Below are 15,793 nucleotides of genomic sequence, written 5' to 3' on the forward strand. Positions count from 1 at the left end.
GGGAACTTTCACCAATAATTCATAAATTTACAAACAAGAAGGCAGCAACGTTGTAATAACATGCCTTGTCCAAGTGAGAGGCAATCACGATTCAGTGCTTTAAATCTAAATACTTTTTTTTTGTTTTTGAAGTACCAGATAAAAACAAAAAACCACAGCGAGAAGCACACGTAAAAAATAAAGCTAGTGACAAGCCAAATAAGCAAACAGATATTTGAGAACACAAGAGAAAAACGACATTGTTTTGAGATGTTATTTGAAGCGTTCAACCGGAAAAGGCAAGAGACGGCCTTCAAATCTTGCACATATCCAGTCTCAAAAACTCAAGTCCCGACCGCGTGCTCCTCTGAACCACATCCAAATCGCCTGTTTCTGCATAATTTCACACCTTCCGCGGTGCATTGTGAAGGGTGCTGATGCGGGGCCAAAGCCATAAAAGCCTGGGCTAAGAGTAAAGTCCTCTAGCGACAGAGTTGTCCTTTCTGACTTCAGTGTTGTGCTGAACTGGAGCTGCGAGCAAATTAACAGCAGCACACACACACAAGTCAGAGAAACAAACTTCTTTGGAAACAGCAGTAATTCTGTAACTTGAAAAAGTGATTTTGTGCACGAACATATTGAGATGGATCTTCCTCAGTCTGTAATCTTTCCTGCAACCAGCTTCATGCTGAACTTGCAGTTTTAAATATTATAATGTTAACTTCTATGGAAGTGACTGCCTACTTACTCATTTTAAATTGCTTTGCTATAGAAGCACTCCAGGCAAGGAACAAGTACTTTGGGCAGCTAAAGCTTGCCATGCTGAAACGGCTAATTTATTTTTTGTCCTATTGGTCTGCATTTGCAGAAAGTTGCTAGGGCCATGTGCCAGACAGACAAAGACAGGGGAAAGGAAGCCAGAAGCAAAACTCAAAGCCCAACACACACTGCATCCCCGAATTAGAACAGAGCGCTACGTCACTGGCCGTAATTGGCAGGCTCCCCTCCGAACCGGCTGCAGCGCTGCCGCAAATTTAATACTAATGAGCACTGATCTGCAAACAGGAGGAAAGACATCCACCTAGACCGTGCAGATTTAGGAGAAAACGGACTTTTCTCAACTCTATATATAAAACAGTTGAATAGGAAGTATGGTGTGGCCACATTATGGAAAGAGAACGGCGACGAATCACGCAGCTAATGCCTGCGTAGCAGACACCGGCGGAACAGAGGTCCTCCCAAGCAACACCGCGGTCGCACTCAGCCATTTCTCCTCATCTAGAGCTACTAGAGTATTTTCGACAGAGAGGTTTACACAATTCAGAGGAGTTTTCAACAGCTTTTTTGGAAAAACAAAAGAAAAACACCTCCTTTCCCCCTTCCTCATCAGCAAAACATGTAAATGCTAAAGGGCATAAACATTAGACATCGAAGCCGTTCATGGGACTTCCTCCATCTGTTGTCTACCACATCCACAACTTGCCACTGATTTTTAAGTCCTATAAATTTTTTTTTTCCTCCGTTTTCTTTAGTGGAAAAAACGTTCTGACCTTTTTTAACACAGATTAAATACCAGACAGACTCTAGGAGGCTCAATTATAGCAAAACACCAACTGCATTATACTTGGTAAGAATAATTTGTTGTGCTGATAGTAGCTTGGCAACGTTCTTAACTGTGTTCTTCCTGGTTTATATAATTAGAGTAAATAAGTGACATGAGGTAGGTAGATTGTCACTGCAATTTCAGCTTGCACTTTGTTTTATCTCTGCAGTAACAGCGACCAGACGCTGGTCACAAAGCCCAGGCACTGGTCACTGCCGGGGGCTGGAATCCAGTTTGGCCTTACTTGGTCTCCGGCATCGAATCTTTGATGGAGAAATCAATACAGCTTCCTCCCAATTAAGGTTTCTTTGAAACTTCTTGAAAAAACTGTAGAGGTTTAAACTGCTCTTCAAATGTATTTCTACCCGTCGGTGACAAATTCTAATATTAAGCCTCTAAAAACGCGTCGCCTGCTAGCATGGACCACTGCCCAGCTTTTCAGGAGACTGGGCTAACTTACAAATTCCAGAAAATATTAAGATTCTTTAAATCTTACTGGCAAAGCTGCAATAATCAGCTTGTGTGTATACCCTGCATTTGCCCATGTAGACCGATCTAAAGGTCAGGTTTGCATATGTAGTCTAGAGATTTTCACTGCCTTAAAAATACTTTACTGTTTAGCGTGCGTCAGCCACAAGCAACCGAAACACCTACCGTTCCCACGCAACTGCGGCTAATTAAACGCCTGTTTTAACAATGATTTTTTGAATGAAAAGCCCCACTTACCATATGGCCACTTATTAATACTACATTGTTTATCAGTTTAAATAAAACCCCTACAGCAATGAGTATCCATGTAATGAGTACCTAAGTACAGTTAACGATGGATGTATTTTAGCACTGTAAAGTAGAACTGTACCTCTTGAAACGTTTTCACAGCAAATTTTAAGGCTTGACAGGAACCTGCATAGCACTTAGTTAATGGACAGAATTAACTTTAAATAGAGAAAAAGTGACAGTTTCATTACTTTTTATAATCAAATGAAGTTATTTAATATGGCACTTAATTCTTTGGTATTTAGCTCAGTCCCTTAATGCTGCTTCCTGGAACCTGGGGGCAGAGAGGGGTGGAAACTGAATTTTCTTTTACAACGAAAATGAAATTTTCTTCTATGTGAAGATGTTAACTGAAGGAATATTCAAAAATGTTATTAACACGTCGGTGCTGGAGCCTGAAGAGCATCACGGCAAGAACTCTCAGGCCAGGAGGGTCGAGAAGCGAAGCGCTGGCAGCTCTGACCTCTGCACTGGGGGTTCCCTAATGATTTTTAATCCTCCTGAATCTGCCGGGCTTAAAAGGGCAAAACTACTTTGACAATTCATCCTGGAATTTCCTTTATGGAAATAAAAGGTGACACTAACCCCTAAAGGAAATGGGTCTGATAGTTTAAATCAGTTTTGTATGAGCCATTTCAATATTTATAGGCCAAGCTTGATTACAACCAAAATAGATTATTCTACAGCTGTCTTTAAACAAGAACAACAACAAAAAACCCACGGGCAGTTGGACTCCTGCTCCCAGAAGAGGGGACATCATGTTTAACTCACAAGGAAGGGAGGACACATCCCTCAGCAGCTAACAAGATGAGTACCACTGGCATCAGCCAGTTCTTTCCTTCCACCTCATGAACAGTATTCAAACAGGAACAAAAAAAGTTGTCTATTTTTTTGCGTGTGTTTGAAATGACAGGACATAAGGCAATAGGAAAAAAATCTTTCCCATATTAGTATGCAGATTTGTTCAACATATGGCCTGGAGACAGTCAGTTCTGCGCTCTGAGCAAGACCTTAGAACATACACACTTAATTTGAACGTGAATTGCCGTTATCCGTAATTCCTGTGCTTTCCATTTTGGTTAGGACACCCTTCCATCAAAGTTAAAACTCCCATTCAACTGTTTTTTCTAGAATAACTACAAACACATCATCAGCCATACGAGTGCACGGGCACTACCGCCACTGGTTTTAAAAGAGATTTAGGAACTTTTTTAAACTTCTGCCCATACAGAGGCAGTCAGTATGAACTTGGCATGAAAAGGACAATAAAAGAAGTTCCAGCCTCTCAGCTCTGCAGACATGACTTAGTTTTTCTGACACCTGCTAATGGCATGCTCAGCTACCCTACGGCCCTGCTCAAGCTTGCTTTAGTGCTAAATTGACTTGTACTTGATATTGCGTTTATGAGGAGGGTTTAGAGCAAGCAGTTCATTTAACAGATAGAGGCTACAAAGTACTGAACTTACAGAATAAAGGAAGAGACCCACTTTCTCAGAATCACACCATTAGGGAAAGCGCATTGGAGCATTACATCTGTTTCATCATTTTAAATGAGATTCCTGAAAAAGCTTCATTCTAAGTTTGAGTGCATTCTAGTGATCAATATGCCAATGCAGCGCATTCATGAAACAAGACAAAGTCATAATAATACTGTAATCCCTATGACTTTATAAGCGATCTGATGAGTTAAAAGCCCTAAATGCATGAATATTTCATGAGAAAGGCTGTCTGGAACTGTTTCAGTCTGTATCTTTAATCTTAATGTTATTTTCAACTACAATTACTGTTATAATCCAAAGCAGAAAGCAACAATTGGCTAAATCTATTTTGTCTTCACCTGTATTTATTTCATAAATCCATCAAGATTTCTGTTCTTCAGGCCGATACCCAGTAACGGTTACCCAGCACAGTACTAACACATCAAATCTCAGGGTAAAGCAAGATGTGCTGGAATGGGACTACTTATGCAAAACGGAGAATTGCGCCAGAAATAGCCCTACCCAGTGAACTATGGTTTACTTTAAACTATCACGTGGTAGGTGGCTTATAAAAAGACATTATTCTGCATGTCAGCTGTCTGTAATGAAAGTTTTCCTCTTCTCAGCAGCCCCTCCCTACAACTTCAAGTTTATTTGCATTAGAGACAAGAATATTACATAAAAAGCAACGTAAAAGGCACTGCAACCAATACATCCAGCCGAACTGCTCCTCCCACATACTCAGTGCTTTCCAGAGGAAGAGTCTGTTTCCAACTAATGTGTTAAAAACGTGAGAGATGCCCAATTCCGTACAGATTATTCACTTGGACAAAACCAAATAGCGGTCTTACTCCTAGAAGCAGGGAGTGCTCACAACTACAGCCACAGCCAGCTAGAGCCATAGATGCTCAGATCTTCTGAAGAGCAGATTTCATAGCTACGAGTTCACACGCAACACCCTAATTTAAATATGACAAATTCAAATTTTTTCAGCATTAGAACATTCCAGAACACAACATCATCAGATCCAACAAATATTTCAACAAAAAGTCCTGAACGTTCCAGTCAGCCTTGAATTTGCAGTTCCAGCCCCCCGCAAGTGAAATGCAACTGTCTGTTTTTCTGCAACGCTCCAGCAAGCAGCAGTTACGCAATGCGTCCGATTGACAAACGCGCTGGGTGCTACCAGTTGCAGTGCATTTCCAAAAAGCAGTCTTTTCCAGTAACTTTTGACAGGGCGACAATTACCTATTACAGAAATGCTCGCCCTACTCCTTATACGAGTGCATGAAGCACCAGGGCAGCATGTATTTTTGACTGCCTCATTTAAGCGATTCATAAAGATCTGTTTCAGCCATAACACAGCCGCTGCTGTGGACATATCCAGACCTCTTGTTTCAGTGCCCCAGGTGGATTTAAATACATTCCATCTTATCAGTATTCAAAATAAATAACAAACCATAATGACTCAGGCCACCTGCTCAACAGGACTGATATCGCCTGGCTCCCCGTATTTTCAGTCAAACAAAGTGAAAAGACTGAGAAAGCCAAGCCAACCACCTGCAGCCGTGGGCTTACTGTAAGCAGCCCTGGAGCTTCCTTTTTTGCTGTCTGTCCTATGTTACCTGCTTCTTCCCCGTTATAAAAGCCCTGTGGAGGGTCAGATTTTCCCCTCAGATAAAGGATTTTGTTCCTCAAAAGAAAACAAACAGCAGTTCTCAAAACATACTAAGGTCTGCTTTTCTCAGCATCTGGATTTCTCAATCAAAAAAATTAAATACGCGCTTTCACCTAGGTTCACGTCAAGCCACTACGGCTGCACCGAGGAAGCGCCTCTTCAGGTATAGCAGGTATTTCCCAACAGCCAGCACCCAGTACCTGCTGGACCACTCGCAGCACGGAGCAGTAACACACATCAAAACATCGTCTTCATGTGGCCAAATTCAGATTCACACAGAGCTACTCTACCTGCTTCAGCCAGCTGACACGGTGAGAAAGAGCTCTTTGTTATGCCCTGTGGACTACTATCGCAGGAGAAACAGAAACAACACGGTTTTAAATCTCATCTTTAACTAGAGGTACTGGCTACTACAATGTTGTGAGTGCAATCTGCAAATACAGAAGTTATAAAACCCAAGATGATTGGTGATCAACATTAGGGAAGGTTTCTGGTGTCCCATTTCTTCCCACACACACCTCAAAGGATCTTCCCACAGTAGATGAATGCAATTTAAGTTTAAACACACCATTTCTGATTAGGAATGTAACACTCCGTGCCTCCTCCTTGAACACCACCCATCTTCCCACAGCCTCTTCATTTTAATATCGTTAAATGGACTACTTTAGGCAGCCTTAATTACTGCAGTATTTGCAAGGGGAGAAGTGATCTCTCAGTAACCAGTTTTTGTCCTGTTCAGAGCTCTGGAGATCAAAACTTGTTTCATACCAAACCTGAAAGTGAAATGGCATCAGTAGGCCTAGCACCAGAACAAAGTGCTTCAGTGTAAACACCAGGTACCAACGGCTGAGCAGGTACATGCTGTGTCCCGACTGATGCTCTGCTGTCACTAGGGTCTACACAGCTTCCCCCTGCACTCCCCTTTCGTCAGAAGGGAGCTCAGAAAATAGGCATTAATTAACAAAATTATCACTATCACAGGAAAGAACAGGAACCTTCTAATAATGAGCCATTTAGCTCTGAATGGTTTCAGTCAGGCAGCAGACTCATAAAACCAACTTACAGGTGATGTCTCAGCAGTCACCAACACAACAAGCAAAGCCAACTGAAAAACAAGCAGTGAAGACCCTAAATTTGTCGCAATAGAAAGGTAGCTTGATATAAACTCCCATAAATGCAGGCTGCTCCTTGCAAATAACAATCCGTTACTACTGAGGACAGAGAGCAAATATTCACCTATTTATCCACCATCCAGAATAAGCCACGGGTCATGCTCTTTCCAGATGTGACAGGCAAAGCAGACAGTCACCACGTTACCTCTACTACAGGCCCAGCACAAGACCAACAGGACACTGCCCTAAGTCAGATGTAGTCAGGAACTGCAGTTTCTTGTTCTCTTTGCAACTCCTTCCCTCTATCAGCAACAGTACTTGCACAACCACACAGTGAGTCAGAGCAAGAAGTGATCTGGTGAAAACTATGTATGTATTTCTGGGACTAGCTTGGTTTTCCACTAGCTAAGCTCCCTGAGTTACCTCAACATCTAAGAACACAAGTATCGGAGCAAGGGGGACACTGAGATGTGTGCCTGCATGTAGTGACCACAAAACCACAGCCTGAAGCTCTCGCCACTGGAGCTCTCACCGCATCTTGCCCACCCTAGCAAGTAATACAACTGTGCCATGTAAACGCAATGAAAAGAGGATAATTCAAATTGCAATGCATCTCCAAAGGTCTCTGCTATAACCCCTTGCTCCAAACAGGGAGTCAAAGTCAGACCAGGTCACTCAAGACCTTGTCCCATCAAGTTCTACCTATCTCCAATGACAATACTCCAAAAGGTCCTGGGCAGCCTGTTCCAGTGCTTAACCGCTCCCACAGGAACAGTCTGTCCTTGCTTTTACTGAATTTTCCCCTGCTGCCACTTGTCGTCACGGCCTCTTGTCCTTCAGCATGCGTTGCCCTTCCCTTGCCACGGCAGGCTCCAAGAGACAGGCGGGGTCAGTCACTTGGTGACACATCGACGGATGCTGAGGTAAAACCAAACTCACACCACGAGGTTTCAGAACCCACCTTGCTCATCGACGAACAGCTTTCGTCAAACGTTCTCAATTTCCTTTGCCTCTAACACTATAAGGTAAACTGATCTTAACAGGCATGAAACACCTACTTTATACATCATACCACATATAATTTGAAAAATCTTTCTTTCTGCACATGGAAGACACTATCTACAGAAACCGAAGATACCTACTCTGCCCTCTCAGGACAGTCCCCCACAGCAAATCCACTCTGACCTTGCAGGATGCTTTTTCACAGCCTGCTCTGACACCTGAGCAAAAGCAAACCAACTCAAAGCACACTCAGCTGGAGCCTCAGAGGTTACGTTAAAGCCATTTAATCTGGTAGTTGCTTTCAATCCTGGTGATACTCCATGAAATACAACTAAACCGTCATTTTTATATACTATAACCAGGTTTCTCCTAGAAGTCTTATATTATTGGAACAAATACTGTGTTCAATGCCAGGTCCACTAGCTAAGCAGCAACCTTAAAAGGCATATAATTTGCATTTTTAAAAAACTCAAAGGTATGGCTAGGAAAACCAGCGTTTACTCTAAAATCTTGTCTATTTTATAAATCAAAGGAAACCACGCACTCTGGAGAGCTTGGTTACATATAAATCAAGACATCTTAAGGAGAAAGTTGGACTAGATGATCATTGTAGATCCCTTCCAACTGCAATATTCTACTCTATTCTGAAAGGAAAAAACGAGGTGCATCCAAGGAGTCTGCATTACTTATGATATAGGATTGTTTTCCAGAGAATCAGTCAGGAGGAACATCTGGCCAAACTTCACCCTGTTTATGTAACATCGCACTGTGGAGTTCAAACCCTTGATTTGTTTTCTGGTCCTGGAGTGATCCACCCCTGAAGATGCTAACTCCCTACAGAGGCAGCTCCATCCTCGGACGGCTGGGACCTCCCTGGATGCCCACAGGCAGGGACACAAATACAGGCAGTAAAACAACAGAGCGGGGGACACCTCGGAGCAGAACCGGTCATCAAGCTAAGACCAGGGCACGACAACCTCACGCCAAATCGCTTAGAACACAGACTTGTCTCAAACACAAATCTAAAGTACATTTGGTTTGGACTATCAAATAATATTTAAGTTAGTTATCATTCCTGCAATAACTTTCCCAGGTGGTATAGGACTTTTAAGGAAGAAAGCTAAAAGCAACACTGAAATACAGAATGAACGTCACATGGCTAGATAGTATTTTTTCAACATGTAATTTGCAATTATATATGCAGGCTAATCAAAGGTTATTTCTCTTTCAACATATTTGTATAAAAAGTGTACCCACAGATACTTTACATTATCTAATTTTTTTTTTATATCCTTCTTACTCAGAAGCTATTAATGAAAGTATATCTTCTTCACACTTATTTTAATCCTTTCTCTTCTGGTGTATTATTTCAACAGTTCCTCATTTAACCAACACAGATTTTTTTTCATTCTAATATTAGTGTTAGAGACACTAAACTGGATCAGTTAGACTCCTACTCAGTTATTGCTTCCGAGTGTTCCTGAATGCTCAACAATAAAAATTCAACAATGGGGAAGCAAAGGAGTTAAATCCATGACTTGCCTAGAGCTCTAATCTTCTTGTACAACTGCAGAGGATGAGTAACCTACGACTTCTTCTAACTGTACAGCTTTAAAAAAAAAAAAAGTCAACCATTCTGGGAAATGTTTTACCCATAACAATTGTGCCTCTCTTCTTGGACTGACTAATGCAATCTATCACTTGCATATGCAGGATTGAAATAAATTCATCTTCACAACTTTTTGCTCTACTTAACCATTTCCATTAACTGAAATATACTGAACTTGATTCTATTTGCAACACTAGCAGCGGAAAGCATATTGTATTTTCAGTCTGCTGAATGACAGCCATGAGCTAATCCAGCTGCAGTCTCATTCCGACCTGTGCTTTATGAACAAAAAGCTAGGTCCGCCTTTATTCTCTCCATACGTATGATGCTAGGATGTAATCCAAGAGAAACCTGTTTGAGAGGTGAATTTTTTTAGGACATGAATCTATACCCAGAGAGCAGTCTCGGAACCCGAATAATCTCAAATTCTGGCGGCCACCAGACTTCAGTACTGCAGCAAATAAAAGAAAACACCTCACACAAGTTTTAGCATCTGAACAAGACAGACTGGATCAAACAAGATAGCTCAGCAAGATTAACTTTTCTTTCCAACTTTCTAACATCCTTACTTATCTCTGCCATTAGGTGTCATGTTTCCAGGATCAGAAGCTTTTGCAAAGTGTGAACACAAATGCCTAAGCAAAAATTTGACCCTGGGATTTATGAGCACCCCTTCAAGATCATGCTTGCATTAAAATTCTGTTTACTTTCCTATTACCTATTAAATAAAGGAGTAAAAGCAAATCAATAACTACTTCAGAGCTCAGCACAAAATGAATTCAGGCTGTACTCTAACCACCATCCCCACTATCTCCTCTTAAAAAAATCAACCAAACAACCAACCAACCAAAAAAAACCCACCCGAACCAAAACCCACCTCAAATTAAGGCCAAAAAGAAACCCAACCACAACCCCAGGACTTGACCGAGTTTTAAAAGTTAGGTCTCTCTTCAATCTGCTTCTGCAGAATTGAACACACAAAGCTACCCGAAGTGCTTGATGTTTACCATTAATCTGGCTCATCAGAAATGAAAAGGAAGCGATAAAATAGGAAGTCTCCCATATTATCCTAAAAAACCCGTTTTGGTCAGGATCCACAGCCAGGCCCAGCTGACCGAGCCCAGCAGCGCTCTGCTGAACTGATCGCAGCAAGGTTGAGAGTAACACCGGACCAAGGGGAATTCTGAATTTCAAACAGCTACAAGTAAAAAACATGTCAAATATAAAGAGTAAAGATTTGAACTTTATGTACGTTCAAAAGATTCACTTCCTTTTCTCTAGTATGAACAGATAACATGTTCCTGTTCTCAGAATATTAGGATTCCTCTTTAAGATGATTTTTTTTTAAAAGTCTCTGTCAAGTTCCATAGAAGCAATCTCTTCTCTAAGTACTAAGTACAAGTTCAAAGTGCCACCGAGCATGCTGTGCACGCGCACGGTACAAGAAAAAACACTGCAATATAGAGCACAAACAAATGTTTAGAGTTGTTTATGCCTAAGACTATGATTCAATATACAATTAAAACTTTCATGTTAAGAGTATGTCCACATGTTACACTACTGCTATTAATTACGTTTCAGGTTTTTAAGAACAAGCCTCAGACTGGATGAACAGCCATGAAATGTATCACAAATAGTCTATGTCTGTGTATTTGCAGCTTACAGTTTCAAATATAAACCATTTCGATAAACTGCGTAAACATTAGTCTCCAAATAAAAGCACTAACGTGTCACTGGAATTATACTGTGCTAGTAATTTAGTCCATTTGGCACGCAGTCCTCTCAAAATCTTCAGCAAAGCTACTTACCCTAAAAACGGCCACACCAGAGCCAAGCCACGTGATGACAGACACCGCTCTTAGTTCCTTCGAGTCTTCAGAATCACGACTCGTGGGGCTGCCAGCACCGCTTGGGCCTCCTAAATGCCATCAAGGTTTCTTTTGCACCGTACACGGTCCCTTGATCAGACCAACTCCACCCTTCCGGACATACATGTTTACAAAGGCCGTAAGAAATATCTGCTTTTACTAAGTATAACTCACTTTTCTGTGCGCGATCTTAGCCTGACAGAACACAAACACTCCTCTCCTCCTGGTGCGTAGAAAATACTGCGCATGAAAACAGATTATTTTTAGAAGCAGCGTATGTGAGCACAGCGCTTCCTGTCGACTCCACCTTGCAGAACGACATACGAATTCTCATTTCCAAAACTAGGATTTCACAACTTCTGTTACCCGGCACAACAGAGAGAAGGAACGGACAACCCGCTGAGAACTGCAAGCGACAATCTCCTGGTTTCTAACTCGGCATTAACAACTTTTGTTGGAATATGCTGTCAGTCTTCAGGCAATCGCATCAATAAATTGAGGGCATTTTTTCCGCCACAATGATGAACAGAACATTAAATATTTTTATTTATTACACTGATCTTTTCCATGGCAACAGGATGTGAACATGGCGTTCCCAGCAAAATGAAGTCACTATAGCAAGTGACAATGATGTCAGAATGATCAGACAGCATTTCATACTTGGGACGTGGTGAACTTCTATAAATTAAAAAAGTTGCAGATATCCAAAGGCAAGGGAGCTCCATCTAAAGCTCCCCTTTAAGTTGCCTCATTTGGGATAACTTCTCATTAAAGGCACAGACCTTCGACTGCTAACGCACTGCTTTCCGTTTCTCCATAGCTTCATCCGTTACTGCCTAAAAGGCTCATGAATTCACATTAAAACCCTTTCAGAATCTGAGGGGCCTGCTAGCACCAGTGAGAGTTAATGACATACTGTTTCAGTAAGAAAAAGCAACGGCAAAAATCACAACAGTGAAACATTTCACAGCAGACAGCCACTCTCAACTAAGCAGCCGGTTCTTCAGTTCAACTCTTCAAATAATCTGGTGTCTCTTTTGACGCGGAGCAATACTACTACTCAGAATTACAAAAGCAACAGGAATTATAGAGTTCTGATATAATACTCCGAAGGCAGACAGGCGTTTTCAAGTCAGACAACTATTTTAGGAAATATTATCTCCCTTGTTAAGCTACTGAAAGGAAAAAAAAAACAGAGTTTTCATGGTTTGCCCTTCCTGTTTGCAGCTCTTTCCAAGTCGTGAGCAAAGCAAAACCCAAGGGCCGATTCCAGTTCTGTGTCGGTCGGTATCGACTTGGCGTGTCCAAACCCCAACCCTCCCACAGAGAAAGCTTCACAGAAATTCTCGCACGAAAACCACGCTTATTGTAGCTCAAATATTACGAGCAAAGGCACTAATTAACGAAAAGTATCTAAACACAAAAGTTTCCCTGCACAGAGAACACTTTCTCTTTAAACCAACTGAAGGAAGAGCAAGAAACCATTTCAGAGCTGAAGTGGTCCAAGACAACTGGTCCCTGGGCCTGGAGGATGAGGGTGGACCAGCACGCTGCTCCGCAGGGCTCGCGAGGGGCTGCTCAGCGCCCGCTTCCAACACCAAGCCGTCCCCTTGGCCTGGCACGTCCCACCTGCCTCCTGCCCAAGCCTCCTGCCCAAGGCTCCTGCCGTCCGTCTGGGGCAGGGAAGCGGGGCAGCTGGCCAAGGCTGGCCCTCGCCCCGCCATCCGCCGCCCTCGCTCTCCCTTCACCTCCGGCGGTCTTCGGGGACAACAGCACGGGAGCTTTTTGCACCCCTTTACACCTCGGGGAACAGCGAGACAGCGCCCGCTCCCCTCCAGCCCGGGACGCCCGCTGCACACCTGACTATACGAAACACCAGAAGAATTTTGGTTATTTCCCGAGGCACGGCGACACCCTTCGCTGCGCCGAGGGCCAACCGCCCCCGCCTCGGCCCCGGCAGCCTCCCGGCGCCCGGCCGCCTTCCCTCGCCCAGAGCCCGGCCGCCCTCGCCGCCCGGGCCAGGGGCCGGCGGCCCGGGCACGGCCGCACAAGATGGATGTCCAGCCTGCGCCCGCCGGGGCAGCCCCACCGCGGGACGGGCGGCCCGGCAGCGGGGAGCCCCGCGCCGCCCCGGCCGGGGCCCAGGGCGGGCGGCCGCCTCCCGCGGGCAGCCCTCCCGCCCCGCCGCGGCCAGGGCCGGGGAGAAGCCGCCTCCCCCTCGCTGCCGGCTGGGCTTCGCCGCGCCCCGGGGGAGGGAGCGCTCAGCCCGTCCCCGCTGACACCGCCTCGCTCCCCGGACCCCCGCCGCCGGACCCCCGGGCCGTCCCCCTGACCCGCTCGCTCCCGCCCGGGCGCCGGGACGCGGCCCCGCGGCCTCGCCGCGGCCAGGCCCCAGCGGGGGCGCCCGGGGCCGGCCCGCCACCGCCGCCGCCGCCCGCCGGGCTCCGCCGCGCCCGCTCCCGCTCCCTTCCCCCGCGGCCGCCGCCGCCACCCCGCTCACCCGCCGTCTTCCGGGCCGCCTCCCGCCGCCGCTCGGCTCGGCGCTCGGAGCTCGGCTGCTGTGCGCGGCGGCAGCGCCGCGTCCGCTCCGCCCTCACCGGCCGCGGCCTGGGGAGGAGCCAGCGGGGCGGGCCGGGCCGGGCGGGGGCGCGGAGCCGGCGGAGCCGGAGCGGCGGGAGGGGACGTGACCGGGGAGGCCCGCGAAAAGTTCCGGGCGGCGGCGGCGGCGGGCCCGGGCAGGTGCCGTGGCCGCCGCCGCCGCCCCCCTCTCCCCGCCGGGCCCCCGGCTCGCCGCCCGCCCGTCCCCGGGCGAAGGTCACCCGCGGGGGGAGCCCCGGCGCCGCCGCAGGGGCCATGGCGGCCGCTGGGCCTCGGCCTCCCGCCGCCCCGCGGTCAGCCCCCACCCGAGCGGCTCCGGGGTCCGCGGGGACCCGCCCGGGGCACCGGCTCCTTGCTGCCATCGGCCAGAGCCAGCAAAGGCTGCGGAGGGCGGGTGGGAGCGGGCCAAGCCGCGGCGACCGCAAATAGAGCGGGGAGCGAGCGGATAATTAGGCCGAGAGCGTTCCCCCACCGCGGGGAAGGTGCCGGCGGGGCGGCGGCGATGCCTGCACAGGGGACGGGACTCGAGTGGCAGCTCCGAGGCCACCAGGCACTGTGCACATCGCTGCTGCGGGGCGCAGGACCCCCCCTCCACGGAGCTGCCGTCTTCTCACCACCTTTGCAACTTAAAAAGTGTTTCCTGAAACACAGCACTTGGCAATAGTGTGATTTTTTTATTAAAAAAAAAATTAAGACTGAAGAACTGTAAGTAAAATGTATCTGTAATCAAGGAGAAACAGATGAAATGCAGAAAGAGGAAACACCACATACGTAGCCTGATGCTGTTTTTATGTCGCTGGGTTGTGAGTGACAGCAGCCATGCATAAAGGATCAGGTCAGAAGTTCACCATAGTCACTGCACAGGGTCTCGTGGTCCGTTAGGTTGCTCCCTTAGTACTAACAAACTATAATTCAGCTATAAAATATATACTCAAGAACAGCTAATGTCAACAGTTAATAAATTTCAGTAAAATATTTTAATTTTTTTCTCTGGTTAAAAATGTATAAATGCTCCATGAAGAGCTGTAATTGCTTCCATGATTTGAAGGCATAGCTCTCTATGAGTGTTACTTAAAAAGCAGAGGGATATCTCGTGCACGCAAGCACGGCATCACCTCATGACCTAACCGGGGACGGGGCGAGGACTGCAGCCGCCATCCCCGGGGACGCCCAAGGTGAGGCTGCAGATGAAGCACTCGAGGTAGCAGCATTGCTCCGCAGCAGGCAGCGCGCCAGCACCTGCTCTTCCCTTGCAAAACCTCAGGGACACGAGCAGGAGATCTGTTGAAGTCTGAGGCTAGAGCAATAATATTTTTGCATTCACGCTGCCTTTCATCCAGAAGTCCAACAAAAATGCTAAATATTACTTGTCTGGCTTTACAGATGAGGAAATTAAGACAAAGATTAAGTGACTTATCCAAAATCCCTAGCAAGTCAGCAGCCAGGAGACAAACCCAGCTCAGAGTCCCCACTCTCATCCTCGACTCGAATTGAGAGAAAACCGTGCTCTAGTTCTCCCACTCAGTCTTTGTGCATGCAGTAGAAACACACAGCGCAGAGAATTTTGCTTCCAGGTACAACCCATGGCTGCCAATACTGATCTATAAATCCCCGTCCTTATGGCTCAAGCCCTAGCGAGGTATCTCCTCCCCCGGGGACCACCGTGCTGGGAGCGAGCAGGTGAATCACCGTTTCTTCATTTGTATAGCTGGAGGCAGGGTAATCTCAGCAGAGGGATTTCCACATTTTCTTTCTCCGCAGGACTCAGCCTTGCCAGCCTCAGCGGCAGGGCTCAGTCACTCCTCTCGCAGCGGGGCAGTCGGTGTGGCGGCATCCTGCCTGTAAGGATGCTTAACGCTGGTGGTTGAGCAACTTGTTTCCTCTGAATACAAACATTATCATGAAATCTGTGAACTTCGGAAGTTACCAGCTCTGTTAAAAACATGAGGCTGCATCTGGAAAACATGCAGAGACAAAATAGCAGTAATAACGGCTGTTTTAAAAGCTGTAAAGTCAGTAAAAACAATGTATTCCTACAGATAGAAGCTGCACAAGGAGACGACTCTTACATCCTTTAAAAGGCTCAATA

At 46.0% G+C, this 15,793-nt stretch overlaps 1 protein-coding gene across 2 annotated transcripts in view; it reads right to left on the reverse strand.

Moving 5' to 3' along the window:
* The window catches only part of RAP1A (RAP1A, member of RAS oncogene family), a 43,710-nt gene extending 29,949 nt beyond the window's left edge, over positions 1–13,761 (reverse strand). Inside the window, exon 1 of one of the 2 annotated variants that reach the window (XM_087762371.1) lies at positions 13,607–13,761. The gene's annotated coding sequence lies outside the window, so the exon portion shown is untranslated. Of the gene's footprint in view, positions 1–11,046; positions 11,310–13,606 lie in introns of those variants that run through there. The other variant, XM_087762373.1, reaches the window with a different exon arrangement.
* Positions 13,762–15,793: the final 2,032 nt, after the last annotated feature.

Source organism: Nipponia nippon, unplaced genomic scaffold (assembly GCF_047370975.1).
Source record: "Nipponia nippon isolate SJK-2023a ecotype South Korea unplaced genomic scaffold, ASM4737097v1 scaffold_25, whole genome shotgun sequence".
Taxonomy (NCBI): domain Eukaryota; kingdom Metazoa; phylum Chordata; class Aves; order Pelecaniformes; family Threskiornithidae; genus Nipponia; species Nipponia nippon.